Source organism: Anguilla anguilla, chromosome 1, assembly GCF_013347855.1.
Source record: "Anguilla anguilla isolate fAngAng1 chromosome 1, fAngAng1.pri, whole genome shotgun sequence".
NCBI lineage: Eukaryota > Metazoa > Chordata > Actinopteri > Anguilliformes > Anguillidae > Anguilla > Anguilla anguilla.
The window spans coordinates 3947718-3971746 of record NC_049201.1 but is presented as its reverse complement, the minus strand read 5'-3'; the positions used below and the strand labels follow the sequence as shown (position 1 = coordinate 3971746).

The window sequence follows — 24029 nt, the reverse complement described above, 5'->3', positions numbered from 1 at the left end:
GGCAGAGCGATAGTTTTGAGTATCTCTTTGGCGGCGCTAGTTTGCTACATCTGAACCAATTTCGTTTGGGCGTGGTTGTGCATATTGTACTATTTCGCTTAAGCAGTTGTTTTAGCCTGTCATCCAATGAAAGTATACGGTAGCGAAATGAAAAACAACCCCACGAAACGATTGCGTCGAAGATTATCAGCAGCAGAGGTAGCAGGTCTCTTTAAGAAACGTGCCACGCCCCTGTCATGTGATAGAGTGATTGTCCAATGTCTGTGCACGAAGCGTAAAATCTGGTTCAAACCGGTTTCCATCTTATTTTTCTATAAAAAAAACTTTATAAAACATACAGCCGTTATTATTTGACATTTATCGGTCGGTAGTTTTGTACACAAGCGTGTAGTTGTGAACCATCCTATCCAGTCTGCAAAGCCAGATCTCAATTTCAAACGGTCAAGATGCCTAAAAGAAAGGTAAGAAAATATGCAGTGCCTTTTATCTGCTTGGCATATGTTTATGTCATCTCGATAGCCAGTCGTATATTTAGCATTACCAGGTGGTTACGATTTTTAAAGCAAAAGTCCCGTTTGCTAGACGGGTTGCTGAAAATGGTCGTCTTTTGCAACTGGTATCCAGCTGCGTCCTGCTTAGAGGGGAAATAATCCAGCGAGTTGTTAATCTTGACATTTTGACAAAAGGGTGTTTTATGCGATACAGATTCGCGTTGTGACAATTCGTTACGCATCTTCACCGTATGTATTTTAAGATTGCAAGAGCCAGTTAACAGGCGTCACAGCACATTCGGTATTGGCGCGCGGCGCTTGACATCACTATGAGGCAAGCTAGCTGCATAAGTAAAGGATGAACTTAACGTGGTGATAAGCGATTCAATAGCTAACATTAGCGACCTTGCATGAGTTAATTTTAACTAGCTAGTTTCATTCGATGTTTCAGCTACGTCAGTGTCTGAATAATAATTAACGTAAACAGTATCTGTAGCTAGCTACCTATGCACATTAGCTAAAATTCGGAAATCCCGAAAAGCAGAATGTAAATTAATGTCTAATCTAGCATCTTGAACGATTTTCCCGTTTTTTGTTTAAGTTCCATTTTATTTAGCTCTCTCGTTATTGAGCTGCCATGTTTGTTTTGCTAGCAGTAGTTAATATAGATAGCTAAAAGTGCAATGGCTTGGCGACCAATTAGATCGTCTATATTTGCATTGCACAATTGTTTTTTGAGCTGCTAGCTAACCTTGTTAGCTAATCTATCCAAAGATTACTTGACCAGCAAACATGGTTTCTTTCGTCAATGAAACAATTGCCACCGTTGCCTAACTAATGTGTCCATCGCTAAGGTTTAAAATAAAGAATGCGGTTGGCTTATGGTTGACATTGAACACTGGCATTACCTTCACAAACTTACTGACGGCTAACGTTAGCTAAATAGCAAGGTAATAACATGTTCTTATGTTCGAAAGTGGGCGGTTTCCTCTCTTGACCTTCCTAGTTTGTCAGATAACTTGTGGACTAGATGAGAACAAAATACATTACTTTAAATCGACCAAAATGTTACAAGCAGTTGAATATGTATGTAGAGCTACACCGAAACCCTTTTTAAAAGCATAATTCTATTGATGGCATCTGACCGACGAACGCTAGTATGTTCCAAGCTGGCTGGCTAGCTTAGAAAACCAGCAGCCTGATGTCACTGGCGCGCATCGTACTGTCAGAAAATGTAAGAAGGCGCGCAGATGGTGCCCGAGCTCAGATTTGAATTTGAATATGTGCGGGAAAATTTCAACTGTCATCGAAATATTGTAACCGCCAAAGGAAGTTTACGGAAGTGTACTGCTAATTAAAAAAAAAAAAGCTTTTCCGTTCACGATGGATGTTCATTTCTGTGATTTTTTTTTTTTTTTTGTTGCCAGGAGGACATTGATTGTTTTAGGTTTATCTTAAATCATCGTGATTAATTTTCGTTAGCTAACCAAGTACCTTTGGTGTCGTTTTGACACGTTAGTCTAGCTATTATTTTATATATCTTTGTGTGCAATCTTTTTAAGTTCTGTAATGCGGGGTTTCTAACTTTTGTTTGCGCATGTACAGAATGTGGCAACCATTATGACTATATTTACGTGTTCTTTAATTATTTCTGATTTGTTTTCTAGACCAGTGACCCCAAGACGAAGGAAGAGGTTTGTGTGACAAATATTGTTTGATTTTCTTAGCCACTGCCCGTTTGAGTTAATTATGAAATATTAAAATTTCCGTATTTAGCTTGGTCTGTATTTATAATAGAAATAAAGTACTTAATTAAACCATTACCGTTTGTTTTCTTAATTTTATTACTGTTTTATTCATAATTTGCTCTTGACTTTATTGAAATATCTTTAACCCCCCAATTTCAGCCCAGACGTTCGAAAAGGTTGTCAGATGTAAGTACCTTTTTTACTGTTAAGGCTTTCAAACATAGTCTGTAATTACATCATATAATAATTGCAAAATATTTTTTTATGTTTTTTTTTAAATATCAGGTTGTGAAGTGTGTGGTGCTTCTCGAAATTGTATGTTGTTTTTTCTTTTTCTCATTAGAAACCTAAACCTGAGTTCAAACCCAAAAAAGCTGCACCCAAGGTATGGAAGTTAACTGTATCAAACCATAAAAATAAAATAAAAATTGTGTTCAACTAATGGAACTTATAGCACATTTGACCAGCTGATGTGCCTTATTGAGCCTCGCATGTTTTAAAATTGTGGCACTTGGCCGATGTGTAGTTAGGAAAGCTATCAGATGGCGGTTTGTGGTAGCAGTGTTAAAAAATGTGTAATTTATAAATAAACTTTCCTGCCCTTTTTGTTATCAGTTGAGATATACACTTCCACACAAATAAAATAATAAAATGGCTTTTTATTTTTAAACTAAATGAAGTAACCCTGTTTAACACATGACATTATTCTTATATTGATAACCAGCTCCTGTGCATTCTAATCATAAGTCAGTTGTTACACCATATATGACTGATTGTTTTCCACTCTTGAGAGAAACAAGACCAGGTCAAAACCTAGTATATGGCTGGACCGAACCGGCCGACCAATGATGTAACTTCATCAGTCAGTCACTCAGTCACAGAGACGCGCGGTGTAATTTCATCACTCACTTAGTCACAGACATTCACGTTCGTAGGGCTGGCCCCGCTGTTAAAAAAAAAATATTAAAAATTGAGGGGGGGGGGGTTTATCCGTCTGAATGCCCTCTGGTGCCGCTGAGGCTTGTGTGGCTCAGTGAACACACTTTTATTGCACAGGGTCTCTCAGCTTGACATCTGTTTATCCGTGTCAGCTACTCCTTTCTTACATTTTAGTTTATTTATTTTGCAGAAGCCAGCCAAAGCAAAGAAGGCCAAGGATGTCCCCGCCGAAAACAACGATGCCAAGGCGGACCAGGTGTGTGGGAAGCATTTAAGTCTGACTTAAGTCAGTTTGCACTCAGACATGTCTGTTCCCTGGTCTGACCTTAATGGAGGGCAATGTGATGACATTAGACTGCAATTGAGGATCTTATTTAACCCTTGTGTGGTGTTTGGGTCGTTTTCTATGTTTACTAAAAGAACAGTTATACAATTAATCTTTTTTTTTCAACCTGAGACTCATTGGCCTTGGTTCATTTTCTGTGAAGAACATGCAGAAGAACACATTTTCATTGAGTGCACACTGCACCCCACCCACCCCTACACATTTATATTACAGAGTGGTGTTCGGGTCCACTGGACCCTAGGGTAATAAAAGTGTGGAAATAGTAAAAACACGTAAACATGGTAAAAATGAAACAAACAGGTTTGCTGTGTACCTTCACTCTGTCTGGGCTTGCTGTGTGTGTGCGTGTATTAGGTTGCTCCTTTATATTTGCAGCATGTTTCATAGATTGAACACGACCCTCTCCACCGTGTTATTACCATTACTGCCAGATGTCCCAAGCTTAGTCCCATCACCACAGCTGAAACAGGCCTTTCTCTACTGTTGCCATAAAGTTGGAAGCACACAATTCTCTAGAATGTCATTGTATGCTGTAGCATTAAGGTTTCCCTTCACTGCAACCAAGGCCCCTAGCCCAAACCGTGTAAAAAGACCATTATTCCTCCTCCACCAAACTTTACAGTTGGCACTATTTGGGCCAGTACAATTGGCACTGTGCATTCGGCCATAGCGTTCCCCTGGCATTCGCCAAACCCAGATTCATCTGTCAGACTTCCAGATAGTGAGGTGTGATTCCGCACTCCTGAGAACGCGTTTCCACTGCTCCAGAGTCCAATGGCAGTGTGCTTTACACCACTCCAGCCGACGCCTGGCGATGGTTAGGCCTTTGTGCGGCTGCTCGGCCATGGAACCCATTTCATGAAGCTCCCGACGAACAGTTCTTGTGCTGACGTTACTTCCAGAGGCTGTTTTTTTTTTGTGTTAATTTTTTTACGTGCCACACGCTGAATTCAGCACTCAATACCATTCTGTGACCTTGTGTCAGAAAATGGTGAAATTGAATGGTCGTCTTGCCCAAGGAATGAGCCTCCCCGTATGGCTGCCAGTGTGATAAGGATGCAACCTGGGCTGACGCGAATGATTTTCTGCACATAATCGACATTCTGGACCACTAATTTGAAGGGAAGGTGTGTTTTTGGAGAGAGGTGTAAGGAGATGGACCAAACCCATTTACATGCATACCTTGGAGCTTTTATCCTTGCTGCTGTTTCCAGAGATCCAGTGGGGAATCCACAGAATGCAAAAACTGGCAGAGCACTTTTCAGTGCAACAATGTCCCTGGAAAAAATTAAATTCCCAGGATTATCAGCTTCCATAACTAAGACACCAGACCAGTTTGGCGTCAGAGAGACAAGCGAGTAAATGAGGTTAGGGTGGGATAAGTGGGTGGATGCCTTCCCCTGTTTTACAACCCCCAGCCCAACATATGCCATTTAGGGGCCGCTACCCTTCCAGACAGTACAAACTGTCTAAACTCCTGAAATATGGAGTCAAGATCTGGGCCGCCTGTGATGCTGCTTCATGAGAAAAAACAAAAATGGCACTCTTGAGTGTATATACATCCCACAGGGATGGGAGAATCTGTAGACCGGCATGGATTTGAGTTCAGTGGGGCTCATATATCATCTCCAGAGATCAACATCTTGTAAAAGCAGTTTTAGATAAATTGTTATGGCTGTATTGTTTTAAAAACCCAATAATGTTGCTGTTCTACTAGACCCATGAACACTGGGTGAATAAAAACACGAATACCACACAAGGGTTAATATTGTAGTCGGTCAGAGTTTAAGATTGTAAGGCAGACTGGGTGATCAGTTTCTGAAAAAGTTTCTTTTTTGTAGTGATGGGAGTGTGAGATTCCAAATATTGGGTTAAGTCTTCATAAGCTGTCAATGACTATAGTGTAAACCAATAAAAAATGAGCTTAGTTTACAATCTGTGGTAATTCATGTTGGCTCCCACCCATTTTGGTGTTAGTAGGGCTTCTCTCCCATCACAAATCTAGGATGTAATGAAAATGTGGGGTTTGTCTGAGAATAAAACTGGACCTTTTACACATATCTATCAAATGAACGTATAACAAATGTGTAAATCTGTATGGCAGCATGATTGAGAACGATGTCAGTCAGATGTGTATTACTATAGGTTTTATAAATGGTGAATGTAAAGGTTTAGATTTGTGGTCCGAGCACCTCTGCAGTAGGTCTGTTATTTTACCTGCCACAGTAGCATGTCATAATACAATTGTCAGGAAGGCTGTGGCTCACAGATTTCATTTTAAATATCTAGGAGTAACACCTTCAACAGAGCCTCTGTTCAGCGCCAGGTTTGTCTAATTCTATTCATTTATGGACATAATTCTCACACAAGCAGATGTGCCTCAATATGCAATAGTATACAGTATGCACAATAAGTATACAATAGCGACAGCCAATTGATTGCACTCAAATAACCACCAATGTAGCATTTTAATTTAAAGAAGGGATTTTTGTGGGTCATTGTTGTCCTTGAAGCCCATGTGTTTTATTCTAAATATGGATTACTGTTCCATGTCAGCACTTGCATGGGTTTCTGTTTCTCCAGTGCCAGGATGCCAGAGATTTGTGTGCGCCGATGTCACGCAACTCCATCTGTTAACGGTTTTTGTTGTTTTTGTTTGTTTGTTTATTTATTTTCTTAGGCACAAAAGGCGGAGGCTCCAGCAGACACCAAATGAACAGCGTTCACATTTTTCATCATTCTGTGTACTTGGTGACTGTACAGTTGGAAAATTAACTATTTTTTACCAAGTTTTATATAAAAGAAATGCGGTTTTTAGTTCCATTGTTTAGCTTGCATATGATGTATTGAAACTGTGCGAAGGCGGTTCTTGTGTTAGGATCTTTTTTTATGCCATTGTTCTCTTTATTCCGTCCGTATCCTGTCAAAAAAAAATGATGTGCCCTTCCTAAATCAGTTTTAAACTGCTGAATGTTCCCATTTTATTTCCTGAATTTTGGTTTTTAAAATACAATTTTAAATACCAAACATTATCAAGGCAGCTAAAAATATTTGTAAAATGATGTGGGATTAAATATTTCGCCAATTATATTTTTTTCTTTTTTAAAAAAATAATATAAATGATACCGGGTGAGTAGTTAAAATGCTTTGGGAAGAGATGAACAGCAGGTTTCTGATATGTGTAGCAGTTCTGAATTATGGTTTCACTGAAAAACAAATATAGATGTGAAAAGAGAAAATTAAGTCAACCCTTATGATTACATTTGGAATGTGAACTTTGATTTTGTTTGAACTGATGAAAATGTATTTTCCTCCCTTATTTTTTCGACTAAAAATAATGTTAAAAGTTTTGGAAGCCTTTGTGATGTCCTCCTAAAAATAATGTTCTTTTCTAGTTTGCGTGATTAATAAAGGACACCACGAAAATCATTTGGTTGGCTTGATTATTTAAAGTGGAAAGGTCCCTGTAGAATGGCATAAAAAATGCTGGCTTTGCTAATTTTTTTACTTTATTTTTAATATACTTTGCTGCACACATTCCTTGCATGTATCTTCTTTGATGTATAACCAACTTGCAAGGAACGGTTCCTATTGTGGAGGTATACAATTTTGTATTTAGATCAAAGCAGCCTAATTCAAACCAGAGGAAGACTCAAAACGGGTAGGCATCCCTGGGACTGGAGTGCCAGTTATGTTTCTGGTGTTTGTTCCAAACAAAACATTGCTCAGTTCAGTTGATTTTTATTACTAATCTTGAGTTACACCAATGAGAACCTCCAGCATATCCTCAACTGTATTCATTAAGCTTAATGATTAATCCAGTCAAGTAATCAGCGTAGATTGGCAATAAAAGGAACAACATCTCTGGCCCTTCATAACAAGGGTGGCCTCTCCCATTATACAGATTTGTCCGGTCTGCAGTGTTTTCGCACTGCTCTATAACGCTTTTTTTTTTTCTTTTTCATAAGACATCCATCAGCACTAGGAAAGACATGCAGATAACATTTCCGAAGGCCCTCCGCTCTGAATCGTGGTTGGGCTTTTGCATCCAGTACTTTGTTTAATTTAAAGGTGCCGTTTAGGTGCTTTTAACGGGTGGCACATTTTAGTTTTTATAGTGCCTTACTCTGAGGGTGCTGTAAAGAGATATAATGGGTTCAGAGTTGTGTCGTGGTTTAAGCTGGCTGGAATTAAATTGAACCATTCGGGTCATGTTATATACCCCTTTGTCAGTTTCATTTCTGTATTTGGTATATTAATAAATTAAACTGACAGGTTTCCATTGGAAACCCATTTTAACAGATGGCTCCCATCCATGGCCCTCAATGTGCTGAAATTGGGCATGGTAGGGCAACCAATGCAAAGCCATCAGGCTAAATGAACATTTTGATGGTTCCTGGCTTTTTTTAAAGAGCTAAATATGGGGTTAAGTTTAATTGCAGCCTCAATGTGAAATGTTTGTGCAAGTGATGGTCAATACGATGAAAGTTAATATATTTTGAACAAAGAGCTTTGAAATGTGTCTTGTATGAAGATTGGGATGTAAATAAGCAGAATTGCTGGTGGATTTGAAATGAATTTACTCCTGTGATCCAGATCTGTAAGATCAGGTGTAACGATGCATATGCATTTGTTTATGTACCCTTTTTTTTTTTTGCTGTTTGCTGTGTAATGTCTGGTTGTAAGAGCACTTAATTTAAAAAATTTGTCTGAGTTGACTTTTTTTGTTTCTTTAAAAACTTGTCTGATTTGTATTCTGCCAGTTAGGTATGATGCTGTAAATTTGGAGTCTTGGGGTTGTGTTTTAATGTGGGATATTTTTGAATATCATGTTGTTAATTCTCAAGACACTGACCACACAAAGTCAAATCAACGGTCAATCTTTGGTAGAACGTTTTTGGAAACTAGACAAAGCCATTCAAGCGTCTTACACTTAACTTTAAAAAAAAAAAAAAATGAACACTTCACGACAGTTCACACAAATTTGCACTGCTCAACCTTTCTAACTTAATCTGTTTTCACGTTGCAAACATCAAGGTGTTCCTCCTTTCCATGAGATGAAATGTATAACGTCAAAACTGTTAATGTTAAATTTCGTAGTAATTACTAATACTAGATTGGAGGGCACAGCTTGTCACCATTATAGTACAATCATGTTTATGATTTATTTTTAGAGATAAAAATGAAGATGCATGATGTTATTGGGTCTGTCAGTTTATGCTAATTTAAAGGAAGGATAAGTCAAATCTAGTAGTTAAATAACACAAGTTGTACTGAAGCATGGAAAATAAGGGAATTGATGACAAAATGATTGAGAAAAAAAGCACACTGAGAATCATGAATTAAGCCTTCTCGTCTTAGAGTATTTTTCTCATTTTGGTTTTTAACAAAAAAAAATCCACCAAAAAAGTACCAAACACCAAATAATTTGCATATTCTGAACTAGTAAATTAGGGAATTGGTTCTGCTTTGCAGATTTTACCATTATTTTAATAACTACAGTGCTTTTATACTTTATGCTCAAAGTATTTTAAAGAAACAACTACCTCTAGAGTGCAGACATTTCAAAGACATTGTAATGACCAAATAAAACTTATTTAAAAAAAAAAAAAGTTAATTAAGGTAAAATATTCTGTGCTTAAAAGATAACAATAAATAAGATTAGAAGGTACACCATAATTTTAAATTTAAACCATGTGTAAAACTACCTTAAAAGATATTTTAAAACTTGTATGTACATTTCTAATGATATTCAAATTTTCTAACTCCTTAGTCCAGATCAGGGTCATGTGGCAATAGGGCAAGCACAGCAGCCCAGTTGCCCCTCTCCCCAGCGACTTCCACCAACTCATCCTGGGGGATCCCAAGGTGATCCCAGGCCAGCCAGGAGATATACTCTCTGGCGTGTCCTAGGTCTACCCCTGGCTCTCCTCCCCAGTGGCCATGCCCGGAACACCTCCAAAGGGAGGCACCCAGGAGGCATCCTTATCGGATGCCCAAACTATCTCAACTGGCTCCTTACAATGTGGAGGAGCAGTGGCTCTACTTTGAGTTCCTCCTGGACAGCTGAGCTCCTCACCCTGTCAAGGAGAGTAAGCCCTGCCACCCTATGGAGAAACGCCATTTTGGCCGCTTGTATTCGCGATCTCACTCTTTTGGTCATTACCCACAGCCTGTGACCATAGGTGAGAGTAGGGACGAAGGTCGACTGGTAAATCAAGTGCTTTGCCTTTTGGCTCAGCTCCTTCACCACCACCGTCCGATAGAATGCCCGCATTACTGCGGCCACTGCACTTAGACAGAGGTCGATCTCTGAATCCCTTTTTTCCCCTCACTCATGAATAAGACCCTGAGATGCTTGAACACCGCCACCTGGTACAGTTGCTCCCACCTCACTTGAAGGGGACAAGCCATATATTTCTGGGAGAGGACCATAGCCACAGATTTGCAGGTGCTGATCATCATACCGACCGCATCACACTCGGCTGCAAACTGTTACAGTGCGCATCGAAGGTCACAGTACAATGAGGTCGAGAGGACAACATTATCTGCAAACAGCAGAGATGCCACTCCCATGTCCCCAAACCAGACACGCTCCATACCTCGGCCGCACCTTGAGATCCCGTCCATGAATGCCAAGAACATGAGGGGAGACAATCACCCTTGGTGGTGTCTGACAAGCTTGATTTCATGCCGAGAATGCGAACACAACTCTGAGTACACAGGGACCGAATGGTGCGCAATAGCGACCCCGGCACACCATACTCCTGCAGAATCCCCCAGAAGACACCCAGGGAGCACGATCACATGCCTTCTCTAAATCGACAAAACACATGTAGACTGGATAAGCAAACTCCCATGGCCCCCTCAAATATGTGAAAGCAGGTAAAAAGCTGGTTTGCTGTTCTGTGGCCTGGACGACACCTGTATTATTCCTCCTGGATTTGAGGTTCAACTGTCAGTCGTAGCCTCCTTTCCAGCACCTTGGCATAGACTTTCCCTGTGAGGCTAAATGCTAGAGGCTAATATATTGTATTTTTTTTTTAGGAATGTGCTGCTGTGAGATTTTTCCAAAAAAAATAATCCCTGAAAAGTCACAATTTTCAAATTTTCTTACTTGCAACCTTTTCGCATTCAAAGTTTTTAAAACAACACGGGAAACCCAAATGAAGTTCCACATTAAGAGACCTCATATGTATAGAATTGTAGACTAACCTTGTTAGACTACGATTGGCACAAATCTCAGGGTAACTAAAACATCTGTCAAAGCATGAAACATCTTTATCAAAAGCCAACGGGTGTCTGAGGCAGAACCGATGAATGGATCATCAGTTCTCCTGTGTGTTTATTTCAGTCGGTAATGGATAGATTAAGGTTTTTTTCATTCCAGCCCGACAAGACATGATAATGACGGAACAGGCAGATTAAATTGCAATATCAAAACAATGATTACAAAATACATAGCTATGTAACTATGGAAACACTTGTGATCCCGCAGAAGAAAGCACTCAATGCAAACTCAAAAACACCCCCCATACATTTACTGCATTGGGGTGGAAATGCTGTTACTCAAGAAATCAAATAAAAACTTGGTTATTGGTTAAATAAATAGAAAGCATTATTGACAACAACAATAATACTACTAATAATAATTAGTAGTGGTAGAAGCAGTACTAATTGCAATAGTCTATCATGGCTAATCTTGCCAGTCTCCCAGTTTGTGCCACCAAGCCCCTGTAGCTACTACTGAAAAACAGCTGCACAACTTGTCTACAGTCATCCCAAGCCTGCTCATGTCACACGCCTCCCTCATCATACATGACTGGCTACCTGTTACTTCTCAAATCAAGTTTGGAACCTTTGTATTAGCCTAACATACCAGTCCCACCACACCCTGCATGGGCAGACCTGTCTAGTCCGCAGCCTTGGGGCAACTGGTTGCCTTGATCCTCATATTCTTTGTTTCATTCCAAAAACCAATGTGCTGGAGTACAGAGACAGAGCCTAATCAACAAAAATTGTGCCACTCCAGATACTTACTGACTACACTGTATGTACTTCATTGTGTTTACCTGTAGCAGCCAGTAGAGGGCACAATAAGATTAGAACTTGGAATTTCCCGCGCTGTAGTGAGGCTGTTGAGACTTGCGTTTACGGCATTTACTCCATCCAGCAGGGGTCTCCCTCTCCCTGCTTCACACCTCTAGCGCACCATTCAGCGCACTCTGCAAAAGTAACTAAAGTACACTGTCCCTGGTTCGCAGAGATAATTTACCAGATACGCGAGACGTCCCATTGCTCACCACACGTAAAGTCGTAAAGTTAGACTGATACTGGGTTTTTCCTCTTTTGAGTCCTACAGTCACTTTGTTCCACATAAGAGGGCAGGAGAGCTAGTAAATGGCGTGTGGGCAAGTTTCCGAGATCTTACTTCAGAGGACTGCAGAGCTTCAGTGATTCACGAAACTGGATCATAGTCTGCCTCCGTCTCATACAAGAATGAGGAACAACAGTTTATACAGAACTGGAATACAACAGTTATTATTTAGGGGTGGGGGCTACTCAACCTCTTGTGAGTTCAGGCATGAAAGGGTCCTCCCTGTCAAAAGAACACCTGTAATATTCTGACTCACAAGTCCATAGAGAGAAGACAAAGCCTAGAATAATGGCTGTGAAACTGAAACAACACGCTCCCCTCGTATTACAAATGTACAGTATGTAGATAGAGAGAAAGGGAACAGGACCAGACTGGAAAGAGACTGCTGATAGTCCGGCCTGTTAATATTTGTCCCTCGTACAAGAACTTATGTGAGATGGAACGTTGCTCCCGCCGCTCCTTCCGTTAGACTTTGGTCAGAAGGGGGAGGGATTCTATGGTGCAGACCTCCCTCACGCTGTGCTCACATCTATGGTATCCTATACATCACCACCCTCTCTCTACGTGGAGAAAGTTTGCACGGTGCGCGTGCATGTGTGGTTTTCAAGGTGACCGGGAGCAGAAGCTAACCGTTATAGTCAACGTACCTGGGACAGGCACAATGTCTTTGACTTTTGAAATGCCCTCAGCAGACAGTGGGGGTTTCTATCATTGAACTTGTCTTCTTTAATATTTGTTTGTTTGTTTGTTTGTTTGTTTGTTTGAAAAAAAAGTCTTAAGACTGAAGATTACTGCAGTAAATGAGGTTTAGTACTCGCATGGCTCCTCAGACACTGGGAAACTTTTAAAATGGTGAGGAAAACTGACAAAAAAGTTTTACAAAGCATGGGACGGGTTTTTCTGCTTTTGGGGACCAACGCCTGCCCCTCGCCGCACGAACGCTCACAAGTTCCTGCTGTACATCTGCATGCCAACTTATTTGCTGTTTCTGGTCCCCGGGGAACAAGTGTAAATTACGACAGGGGATGGAGTGAGATTGAGGTATAAGTACAAGCACGCAGACTAATTCGGACAAAGTCATCAGTCCAGAGCTTAGGGTAAAACAGAGTAAAAGAGAGGAAGAGGAGTTGAAAAAGAGGAAGGGGTCAGAACTCACAGTTTATCTGGATGAGGGAAGAAAGACTGGGGGCACTAACTGAGAAGTATTTTTTCCCCCCCGGCAAGCTGTTGACAACATACATGGATGAGAACACTACACACCAGTTCCACCAGTGTCCTTAGTGCGTTGATTGTGTCCTTTACAGTTAGCTGTATTTTACTAATGACAAAGCGGAGTCACATTATCTCTTTTGTAGCAACTTGCATATTACAAAAGATCCCTTCAGCTGATGCCCAAAAGCATGCACTTCACTGTACGTTTTTATGTTCAAAGAATGAAGGCCCTACTTACACCCAAAAATCCGGTTTCTGGTGTCAATAATGTAATTCTGGTCAGTGTTCCATTTAGGGCTCGTTAACTATAAGAGCAAGTCGCGGTTTGAGGAAAAAGTTCTGAAACGGATCCAAGTCCCCGTTAACTAGTTTTAATAACAAAATAATAACTAAAACTTCCTTCAAGCATTGAAACACATACGCACACACAAACCGTATTTAAGATAAAAGGTGGTTAGCGTACTTCTCGTGCGCGCGCATGACACGTAGAATGGGGGGAGACGCTTTCCTTATCAAGAATTAGCCAACTTGGATAATTAATTTAAAGGCGTTTTTTTACAGAACTCGTAAAAAATAAAGCAAATGGCCATAGTGTTGGCAAAGCACCATTTAGCAGGCGCATACTACTTAGTGGGGGATTCTCAGCCATGACTGTGGCTGCAGTCAGTTGCATGCTCCATGTGTAACCCTCCCCCACCCCCCTGGTGAATGTATAGGCTGTCCAACCCTCCTATATAGCTAGATACGTGTACGCCGTGTTGTCTTCAACCCTCCAACTGCACTCAGAGCTAACAAAATCACGCACAGCAGGTAAGTGTGAAATCCGGATTTTATTTTTTGCTTTCAACATTTTTTTTGCGCAAAAACAAGGAACCGCCTTCATCAAAGGTTTAATTGAGCAACAATTAAGCGCTAATTTCAATTAAATATCGCCGACTGAATTTGTGGATTTTGATTATACATTGGTGTTCTTAGCCCTTGGAAATATTGACAAGTCGCCGATGAATGTGGTTTTATATAATTGAAGACTGGCTGACTAAATTGAAGAAAATCTTCCAAAGCGGTGGTCGCTCTTTGCTTTGTTCAGTAGAACGCGTTTGCAGTAATGGTAAGTGCATAACGAACTACTTTGGAAGTTCTACAGTTATACAACCACCATTTTGTAGTTCCTGCAACAAAATAACAATCTTTGTATATCTTGCGAGGCACAAATGTAGACTGGGGTTTTAATTTGGCAATAAGCGCTGGTTAGTTGCCAGTTTTTCATAATTTGATGGAACTAACTGGCCATCTCCTGTGATTGTCATTTGTGTGTCAAAGTGGACAACCGCTTTATTCTACTATATGCTTACCTTTTATTGGATTTCTACCACTTTTTGAAGTAACTGGACCGAACCTGCCCCGAGCAGCTGCATAGTGATCATTCCTTTTTTCCTTTCTTCAAGTACGTTGAAGTAAATGTGAATTCCCATTAGTTAATTGTTTTATTAAGAATAGCATGCGCCCATGTGCCTGTGAAAGTGTCATTTCAAAAATACAGTTGAATTAATAAAAAATCTTAATTATAAAAAAAAAATGCTTTACCAACAATAGGAAGTGATTTAAAAATCCAGATTTGAAATGGAACGAGACTCCAGAGAACACGATGTTCTCTTCGCCCATTCCATTAGCAGGCTGAAGCGCTACCATGAGCAGTACGAAGGGGGTTTGGTCGGTGATCTAAAACGGCAAAGGTTTGCAGAACAATGGAAATATAAAATGGCAGCTACTCGGTTTGGGTGAAAGGGTTGTGTATTTGGAGAGAACGTATTTGTCATATGGACCATGTTTAAGGTGACCCCCCCCACCCCACCCCACCCCTCTCCGTCTGTGATCTGTGTGAAAGGTTAACTTTTGCAACAACATTTGCGTTCTAGCCAGTTAATTCCAATGTGTTTTTTGGGAAAGTGATGAGGAATGTACTTTAGCTCTTTACTCTTCATTTAAAAAATGTAAAACACAAACAAATAACAAAAAACCCTCACCAATGTAGTAGTACTTCCTCAATATTTGATTGTGATTACCTGTAATTTTTTTCTTTGGGGGGGGGGGGGGGGGGGGGGGGGGGGGTACCTGTGTACAGCCTTGCTTTGAGTGATTGACATTTGTTAAACTGTCGACACACCATGTACACTGACCCTGACCTTTCCGATAACTTCACCGACTGAAGAAGTTCCACATTGATGTTGCATTTATTTTATTTATTTCTTTTTGCAATAAAAAAAAAATGGAATTCCAATACCCCCCTAGCCAGGACCCCCCCCCCCCCACCATCACCATACTAATACTATGTAAAGAGGGGCCTTTTTCAGTATGCCGTTTTGCAAAAACAACCCAGCTTATATGATCGGCACTAATACCACCCGGTAATATTAGCATTTACTTCCAGGTCTGTTTTTACCAGAACTTGATATTTGATCTTTAAGAAGAATTCAACAGCTGTTCTGTTCACTTGCAGGGGGCCATATATCATGGCTCCCGCTGAAACCAAAATGCATCAAAACAGATTATTTTCTTTAATTCTTGTTTTGAATTTGTTCTTTGGCGTGTTAAGGCGAGTAAACTACAAAAATTGTCTTACAAAGCAAGGGTTATACTGTATGTAGTACACGCGATTCAGAAAAGCCAGTGTTAATGTTGGTTTGGATTATGAGGGTTCTGGGTGCTGTGAGTGACGTTGCTGGTTGGATTGATGGCCATTATGGACACAATTAGCAGGCTTCAGATCCTGATTATTATTCGTATTTTTAAAAATTAATCGGCAGGTCATTAGCAGCTTTCATATGTCTGGTTTTGACACTGATTGAACGTCTTAATCCAAACACCACCGGGGTCCGACATTTCTTGGATGGATGGATATAGGGGACTGGTTTCTCATTTCCAAGCAGTTGAGCTGGTTTCAGTCAGGTGCATGTGCTGCTGTGAGAATCCCCCACAATGCACTGCGGTCTTTATTTTCTTCCTATCCAATCCGGTTTTGAGTTGTATGTTTTTTTTCCGACGGGCACATGAGACGCCTGGAGCGCTTCGGGTTGAACCTGACACAGATCTCTCACAGAAAGGGAGGGGGGGAAGGGGGGGGGGGGAGGTGGTGGGAGGGTCTCCTTTTTCTTGTCAGTTCTTTGTGTCGTCTTGGTTACAGTGGTGCACGGGCAGGAGCACTGTGAACATTACGGAGCGCTGACTTACTGTATGAGGAACGATAAAGGCTTTCGGCACGGGCTTTTCCCAGCGTCCCAAACGTCCCGTTCCCACGCGCACGCCGAGCGACGGGGGAGCGCTCGCGGAGTCGCGGGCGACCCCGTCCCTCAGTGGACCGAGGGCAGCACTGCTGTTGCGTAATGCAGAAATCCTACGGAATCTATAACGAGGCGCGGTCGCGCTGTCTGGCCCGTGAGCTCAGCCGCTGGCTGCAGGGATACCGCGGTTCTCGCGGCGCTACGGTGGGGGTTGCAGCCGCCGCCGCTGCAGCCGCCGGCACTGAACGATCCGCCATTGCCGGGGGATCAGAGAAGCCCCTTCCCTTATTGAAGGCGAGGTGGGGGGTGGGGGAGGAGCTTAGTGGTGGACTCGGATTGGCCGGGAGAGTGTGATGAATGCACATGTGTTGCAGCATGTGAACGGGGTGCTGGTGCAGAAACGGGAGCGTAACGCAGGGCGACGGGCAGGCTCTCCCCACCTTTGTGTGAGAAGCCAGATCAAACCGAGCGCTGTCCCTGCACTTCGACACACACACACACACCTCCCCCTCCCCCGCTGCCGTCCGCATTCCCAGCCTGGATGCAAGCCGTTGACACAGTGTGCGCTTAGCCGCTGGCGGATGAGCTTTCAGAACAAAGGAATCGGAAGCATTTTTTTTGGGGGTGGGGACCTGGATACCATCCGGTCTCGATGGCTCCTAACACAAGTAATGGCGGAATGGTTTTGCGCTGGGGGGTGAATTCCCGTGAGAATGTTGTTTTTAGCAAGTGGAGTCCATTTTGAGTGCATGAGTATGTCCCTGTCTGAAGCGTTGTTGTGGCGACCTTTCGTCTGCTGCGTGCGGACGGGTCTCCTTGAAAACGAATGCCTTTGAAATGTTCATAGTCTCTCATGGTTTTATGGAAGCCTTTTTCTGATTGGTCAGAAGCAAAACCAGCCACTGCTTCAAAGTTCTGTAAAGCTTTGCACAATTGCACCCCCACCCCTGCCTCCCCTGTACATTATGGTCCTATTATATGTGGCGCACACGTGTGTATAATTCCATGAGGCTGTCTCATGTAAAAAGAATGCAGGCTGAGTCTGGTGTTTACAGATGCTGGCTGAAGCGATGCTTGAATGTCGGGAACGCCCAGCCCCACAGGTGTACCCGGGGTACTTCCCAGGTCACCTTGAGAGGCGTGTTATTGCACACCTACCTCATTCAGATGAGGGGGACCGTATTCTCACATGGGCATGAGGACTTTAAAGGGGTTTCCCGCACTGCAGCTGCTGAATTGAGCCCTGCAGGGAAACCCACAGCTGTGCGGTGTGGAATGCTTGCATGCGTCTTCAGTCTTGTCACGCCCGGAGGTGGAGCAGCGATGGGTCCTGGCTGCTGCAGTCTGCGGGCAGTATCGACACGGCGTTTCTGCTAAATCAGCACTGCGGCTGCTGATTAGTCTCGTCTATCCACGGGACACTAAATCCGTAGGGCCTCTGAAATCGATCGGAGGTCCACCTTCTTTAAGGAAATCACAGTCTGTTAAATGCCCCTTGGAGGAGCAAGGAGCGAGGAGGCTCCCAGAGGATGCTTCAGCGAGGACATAGCCTTGCAGAACCCTTTCTCCCGATTCATTCCAGATAAATCACAATGCTTTGAACCTCAGCTCTGCATTGGACAACAGCCTCACTGCAATTGGTTACAGGAAATGGTGAGCTATTGTAAGATTGCGAATTACAGTTTGTAAGATTAAAAAATAAAAACAACCCTTTTTGGTGCAATTAGTTTATCAATTTACTGAATACGTACTTTTAACTTCTGTTAAGGACGGGACGCAAGTTATTCAAGTTCAAGAAATGAGCATCAAACTTGAAGAATTGCAGTCCTAATTTCCACAGGTCTTCCAGTCCACTGAAACGGAAAAAGATCTTGCCTAATGGCAACACGCAAGGCATTGCAAAAGAATGCACCCCCCACCCCCCCAAACAAGTAAACCACAAAACTAACACGCCAATTCCTCTATTCCACTCCTGTAAACTGCAAACATGAGCAGAACCCTCAGTTGTCATAGTGTGCGTTTCACATTGGGGGAGGTAGACTTTTAACTTGATTGCGTAACTCTACGTAGCGCCCTGGCACGCATGTTCTTTGGAGCGTGCTCAGTGGGCACACTCAAACGAATGCCCCCCCCCCCCCCCCCTCTCCTGGCTCACTGGATGAGCAGATCGCATCTGGCAGATCGAGAGAGCTTTTGCACTGTAGTGGGTGGGGTTTTGTGTGTGTGCATGCAAGTGGAAACCTCAGAGTGTGATGTGTGCTGACAGCTGTGTGTGTGTGTTGGGATCCTGCTGATCTGGTTGGGCGAGACGGGGCTGTATAAAAAGGCGGGGCTCGGTGGGGCGGGTCCTCACTCGGCGCTGGCTTCCTCTGCTCGCTGGGACGTTCAGCTGCCACGGAACGCTTCTCTTTCGGGCCGGTTCTGGTTCGAAGCCGGGGGCTTGCTGCTCGGAATCGTGTCCCCGCCAAGCTTCCTGCGGCTGGAGGGGCCGTTGAAGGTGAGGATCCCGCTGGGTTTTACGCCCCACACCCCCCTGCCCCGGGGTGGCACCCCCCTATGGATTTTGGGATTATTTATCCATGTACTTTTTTTTTTTTTTTTTCTTCTCCCACCTCACCCCCCCACACCCCGGGAGTGGCTCTCGCTTTCCTTAACCCTAACAAAAGGTCCAATCGCAACCAGGTCTGCAGTCACACCCCTCCTAGAAGTGTGTATGGTCACCCCTACCCTTCCCTTCTGTGCAATCTTCCGGGTCTTCCGGTACCCTGCATCTTTTCGGTGGATATCCGTCTGTTTTGGAAGAGTTCTTACTGAGCTTTTGTCGTCTTTCCTCAGTTTTCCCAGGAATGGTGCACTGAGATTGGCTGGGTGCTGTACACCCCTGCCTGTTAGTGGTTGTGGTTAAATTTCCTTCTTTCCTTCCTGCCCACCCACATCTGGTTCTGCTCAGAGCTTCGCCTGTGGCAGGTTCTCTTCTGTATATCAAAGAGTGACTCCCAATACACCGCTGAGAATGTGTGGACAAACTAAATAAAATAAATGTGGGGCTTTGGTCTGTTTAGAATGCAAAGCTAGCATTGAGTTGATTGGTTGGTTTGGCTTCAGTTTTGGTAAACGGGTTTATTTGGCGAGTTTTAGGGGTTCTCCTTCAGCTGTCAGCCACTCAGAATTGGCAAATTCTCCTGTAATTGTGTCCAAAGGAAAGGCTTAATCCCTGTCCTCCCTCCTGGCTTTTATCCCGATGGGTTTGGGTAATTTTGATTATGAAAGGAGCACTGTTGCTGTTGCTGTGCTAGGATCTGGTTCAGATTTGGTTCGTGCAATAACGGGCACATTCCTCAAAGAAAGAGGCATTCTGGGAGCCTGAGGCGAGGAAGCCCGATCCGAAACAAGACCCAGATGCAGACGTGAGTGACTGGTCGGCCTCCAAAGGCTCTGACATTACTGACAATATCCTCTCTCACTAATCTTAGCCTTGGGTGAGGCGTTTTCATCCTTTCCAGACGCATTCTTTCATCATGCCACGAAACGCCAAACTTAAAGGAAAGCAGCTTTTTTGGAACTGAAGTGGAAGTGTTCCAACCCCCCCCATTCCTCACTGCTGTTTATTCGAAAATGCAATGGTTGATTGATAATGCAATGTAGGTATTATTCGTGGAAGTATATGCAAATAAACCTTCACATCGATTTGCACAGACACCAGGTGTGTGGGATTAAGAATGTGATTTGCGGTTTTCAGAGTGATATGGGGGTGGGGTATATGGCCAGTGTGGGGTGAGGGTATATGGCCAGTGTGGGGTGAGGGTATATGGCCAGTGTGGGGTGAGGGTGACTCCTCATGTGCTCCTTCCTCTGCTCCCCAGGCCCTTCGGTGGTTTGCAGACTGCGCTGAGAGAGGTCGGACTCGCCGCCGTCGCTCGCTGAACGAAGACGTGCCGCAGACATGATCATCAGACTGGGCAGACTGACCCCTGGGTACTTCAGACTTCTCCAGGTCTGTCCGTTTATCCGCTCCTCTCTCTGGGGATGGGAGGATGTGGGGGGGTGAAGGTGTATAGAGGAGTGATGGGAGTGCTTTAACACTGGCAATCTTTACTATGCAGAGTGACCTATTTGATTGGTCTCCTACCTGTCAGGTAACACCTCCTGACTTATGGGGTTTGTGAAGTTGGCTTCCCCATTGCAGAGTGTTGGGATTTCAGATTTTTTTAAATTTCTTAAATTAAAACACAGCTCTGCCTGTTGTGGTGGACTACCACTTTTTTTTTTTTTTTTTTCCCTCAAGATTTCATTAAATTTATTTCTAATCGTATCTTTAGAATGATGGCTCTGTAACCTGAGTGCACATGAAAAGCAGGCGGTGTGTTTAAATCCTAAATCCTTTTTAGACCTTATTGTCCGCTGCCAGTTTGCATGAATAACCAAATAGTGGCTGGTTCAGATGTGTGTGTGTGTGTGCCTTCTGCCACTAACCTTCCCACACAGAACTGCAACCCATTGCCAGGCCAGGGAATCCTCCTGTCCTTACTTCAGTGTTGTGCCTCTGTACGCCTTTAACCCCCCGATTACAAAATGGCCGGCACAGGAAGCGCCAGCTCCGACATTTCATGTATGACCGAAGGGGTTACGCTTGACTTTGAAAGTAAAAAATAGTGTAAATACCCGCAGTGGGAAGGGGGCGTGAGCTGGATTTGGTAAAACCAGCAGAGTTTCTGAATGTACCAGCCTGTTGCTTTGATCAAGGTTTTTAATTTTAATTTTTGTTAGTGAAGTTAGGGCGGATCAATACAGATGACGTTTTTTATTTTTAGGGAGAGGGTGCGATGGAAATATTTTGGCACTAATGAATGAGGGCTGCAGGGGTGGGGGGACATGGCCTGTTCCCTAGGCTTTGGCAGAGTGGTTCCTGCCTGGGTGCCAAGTATGTTCTTCCTATAAAGTATTACTCTTCTCTCACACGCTGGACCTGCCTCTTCCTCTAGAGTGATATGCTCTAGTGTGGCTGTGACCAAATACGCGAACGAGTCTTGTGTTATAAACACACATGCTCAAGAGCTACTACTTTCTAATTACTAATCAACTAAAAGTAACTGCACATGTTGCTGCTGACTCAAGCTCAGTGTGTGTGGTGTGTGTCTGTGTGTGTGTCCTCACTCATGATATCGCTTTAACAGAGCCAGTTAAAGGCTTGTTAAAACAGCATTAGTGTCGCCAGCTAGTCAGGGGCTTTCAGCTTGTGTGTGTCTCTAATCAGTGGGGAGTAAGGTCTGGGCTTGACTTGAGGCCCACGGCAAGAACAATCCGCTTCACGCCTGCAATCCTTGATGCGATTATGACTGTTGCTAATGCTGTTGATGTAGGTTTCCAATGCTCCTGTGCTCTGCTGAAGTAGTGTGTCTGTTTTGGAACATGCATCTGACCACCAGCAGCACCCCAGTTGGTCCAGTGGTTGGATGAGATCCTTTTTATTTTATTTTCTTTCCCACAACCTTACTTTACCAGTCGAAATGTGCCCCAGACTCCCACACCTGCTTCTGGAATGTTCCGCCTGTTGTTGGGTCTCATGATGACTGTGCTGAAATCTCACGGTTGGCTACTAGAATTCTTCACTCAGCTGCTGGAATGCACTTGCTTAGAACATTGTTGGAGAGCATTATGTTTGACGTCTGAGGACTCAAACACCCCCCCCCCCGCCCCTCCTTTTAATTTCCTTTATAGGCTGGCTGTTCCATGGAAATAATTAAACATGTAATGTCTAATACAGTTTTGATTAGAATGTGACTCAACAACATGGTAAAGGTGCACATTTGGGGCACATGGGCTGTGATGTAAACTAGTGAATCAGACATTTCTTTCAATTGTGTGACCATAATTGTGTGCAAAGATGCTCAAATTAGTTGCTGGTTTTGAATGGGAGTTCCAAATTGCATGTTTGCTTGCGTGTCGAACTCAATTTGTGCTTGATTGATATAAAATGTGCTAACCGGACAAGTCATCTCTGCCTGGTCAAAGCACCAGCAATCCATACATCCACTGTGTGTGTAGGCGTGTGTGCTCAGGTCTTTCGTTCCTTTTTTAAACCTTGGGCGTGGAGAAGGCACCAGTGAACCCAGCCCTCCTTGATTTATTTTTGTCTGTGTGGTGTTGGGGTTTGATGCCAGCCCTGCTCCAGCTGATTCCGTGTCTGGTTTTCTCCTCTGCAGAGGCAGGTGGCGGGGGAAGTCCAGACCCAGCCCCAGGACCGCATGGTCAACCAGATCGCCATGATGCTGGCCATCATGGGCCTCAGCCTGTCCTATTACAGCGCCCGACAGATGACGGACAAGGTGGAGAACACGCCCACCCCCTGAGGAGGCCCTGCCCACCCACAAGCCAGAGGAAAAGGCTGTGTAATCACGGAGGGAGGGAGAGAGGGATGGCGACATCCAGAATCTTCCACACATTACCGCTGTAGGCACGATCACTGGGGTTTTTTTTTTTTTCTTCCTCCCCTGTTTCGCACATGAACCAGTTGGGGGATTGTTAGATCTTCTCGTTTTTGTCTTATTTTGTTTGTTTTGTTGTTTTTTTTTTTTTTTCCTAAGATGTCAAAGTCGGTGCAGTCGTTCGGCTTTGGGAATCATTGGGACTTCAGGGGTGGGAGGAAGGCTGGGGGGAGGGGGTCCTGCTGTGCTGGTTTTTAGAAACTCCAGCCCCATGTTCAGAGTAGGCCCGAGTTTCAGTCACTGATATGGTACATGGGAGTGTGCAGGCTTTTTGCGTTTGCCCGTAGGAAGGAAAGGGGTTAACCCACTTAGAAAGCAAGTCCATTCCATTGTCCTCCCTTGCACAGGGCTTGCTTGGACTGTTAACCCTATCCTTAGTGGAACAGTCTCCTCTGAAATGTACCTATCAACCCATGAAAGCGGGCCTATGGGAGAGATATAGCTCTGCTTTTAAACACCTCTACAGCAGACATGCATTTTTAAAAATCAGTGAGACTAACTGAGCCTCAGAACTTACTGTGAAGGAATTTTTTTTTGTGGGCGAGGGGCTGAAGAACCTATAAGCAGATCTGAAAGGGAATTAATATTACTCTAATTAATACTACAGTATTTTTAATGTTTGATTCGTTTTCTCCACAATGTAAGTTAAAGATTGGTTGCTTAAGTGGTTTAAAAAACCCCTATAACCTCAATCTGTAGGTGTAAGCTCAAATGGTCTAACTCTGTTGAACAATGCATGGGTGTGGCACTTAGTTTTTTAAAATAATATTCAAACGTCATATTCTGTTGTATAAGGACTTTTTAAAAAACAAAAACACAGAATTGCTATAATGTCTGTTGCTGTAATCTATATTTTTAGAATTGATTATTGAATAAAGCTGTGATGCGTATGAACGTGAAGGATGAGACTCTGCAGTTAACTGCCGGTTGCTCTGTGGAGAGTAAGGCTTGAGGGACGTGGCGGCCATAAGTCGGTTTTCGCTGTACCGTCTCGGAGGCACGCGGTGCTAGTTCCTGTTTCGCTGCCCGAGCTCAGAAGCGTAACGGCAGACCCGCGCGGCACTGAAATTCGTTGCCGTGGAACCACTTCCTGTGCTGTCGGATGCCCTGGTTCCACAGGGGCCGCTGCAGGGACTGAACAGGAAGTGGTCAT

The 24029-nt window shown here is 43.4% G+C and overlaps 2 long non-coding RNA genes across 2 annotated transcripts; both read left to right on the top strand.

The window, feature by feature from the left end:
* The first annotated feature begins 221 nt into the window (after positions 1 to 221).
* Positions 222 to 6953, top strand: LOC118231926. Its single transcript, XR_004766174.1, has 7 exons — positions 222 to 461; positions 2159 to 2185; positions 2399 to 2425; positions 2583 to 2624; positions 3369 to 3434; positions 5814 to 5850; positions 6205 to 6953. It is a non-coding gene; the product is annotated as an uncharacterized LOC118231926 (long non-coding RNA).
* A 6868-nt stretch (positions 6954 to 13821) lies between these two features.
* LOC118221021 lies at positions 13822 to 23779 on the top strand. Its single transcript, XR_004764046.1, has 3 exons — positions 13822 to 13923; positions 20255 to 20385; positions 22595 to 23779. It is a non-coding gene; the product is annotated as an uncharacterized LOC118221021 (long non-coding RNA).
* The last annotated feature ends 250 nt before the right edge of the window (positions 23780 to 24029 follow it).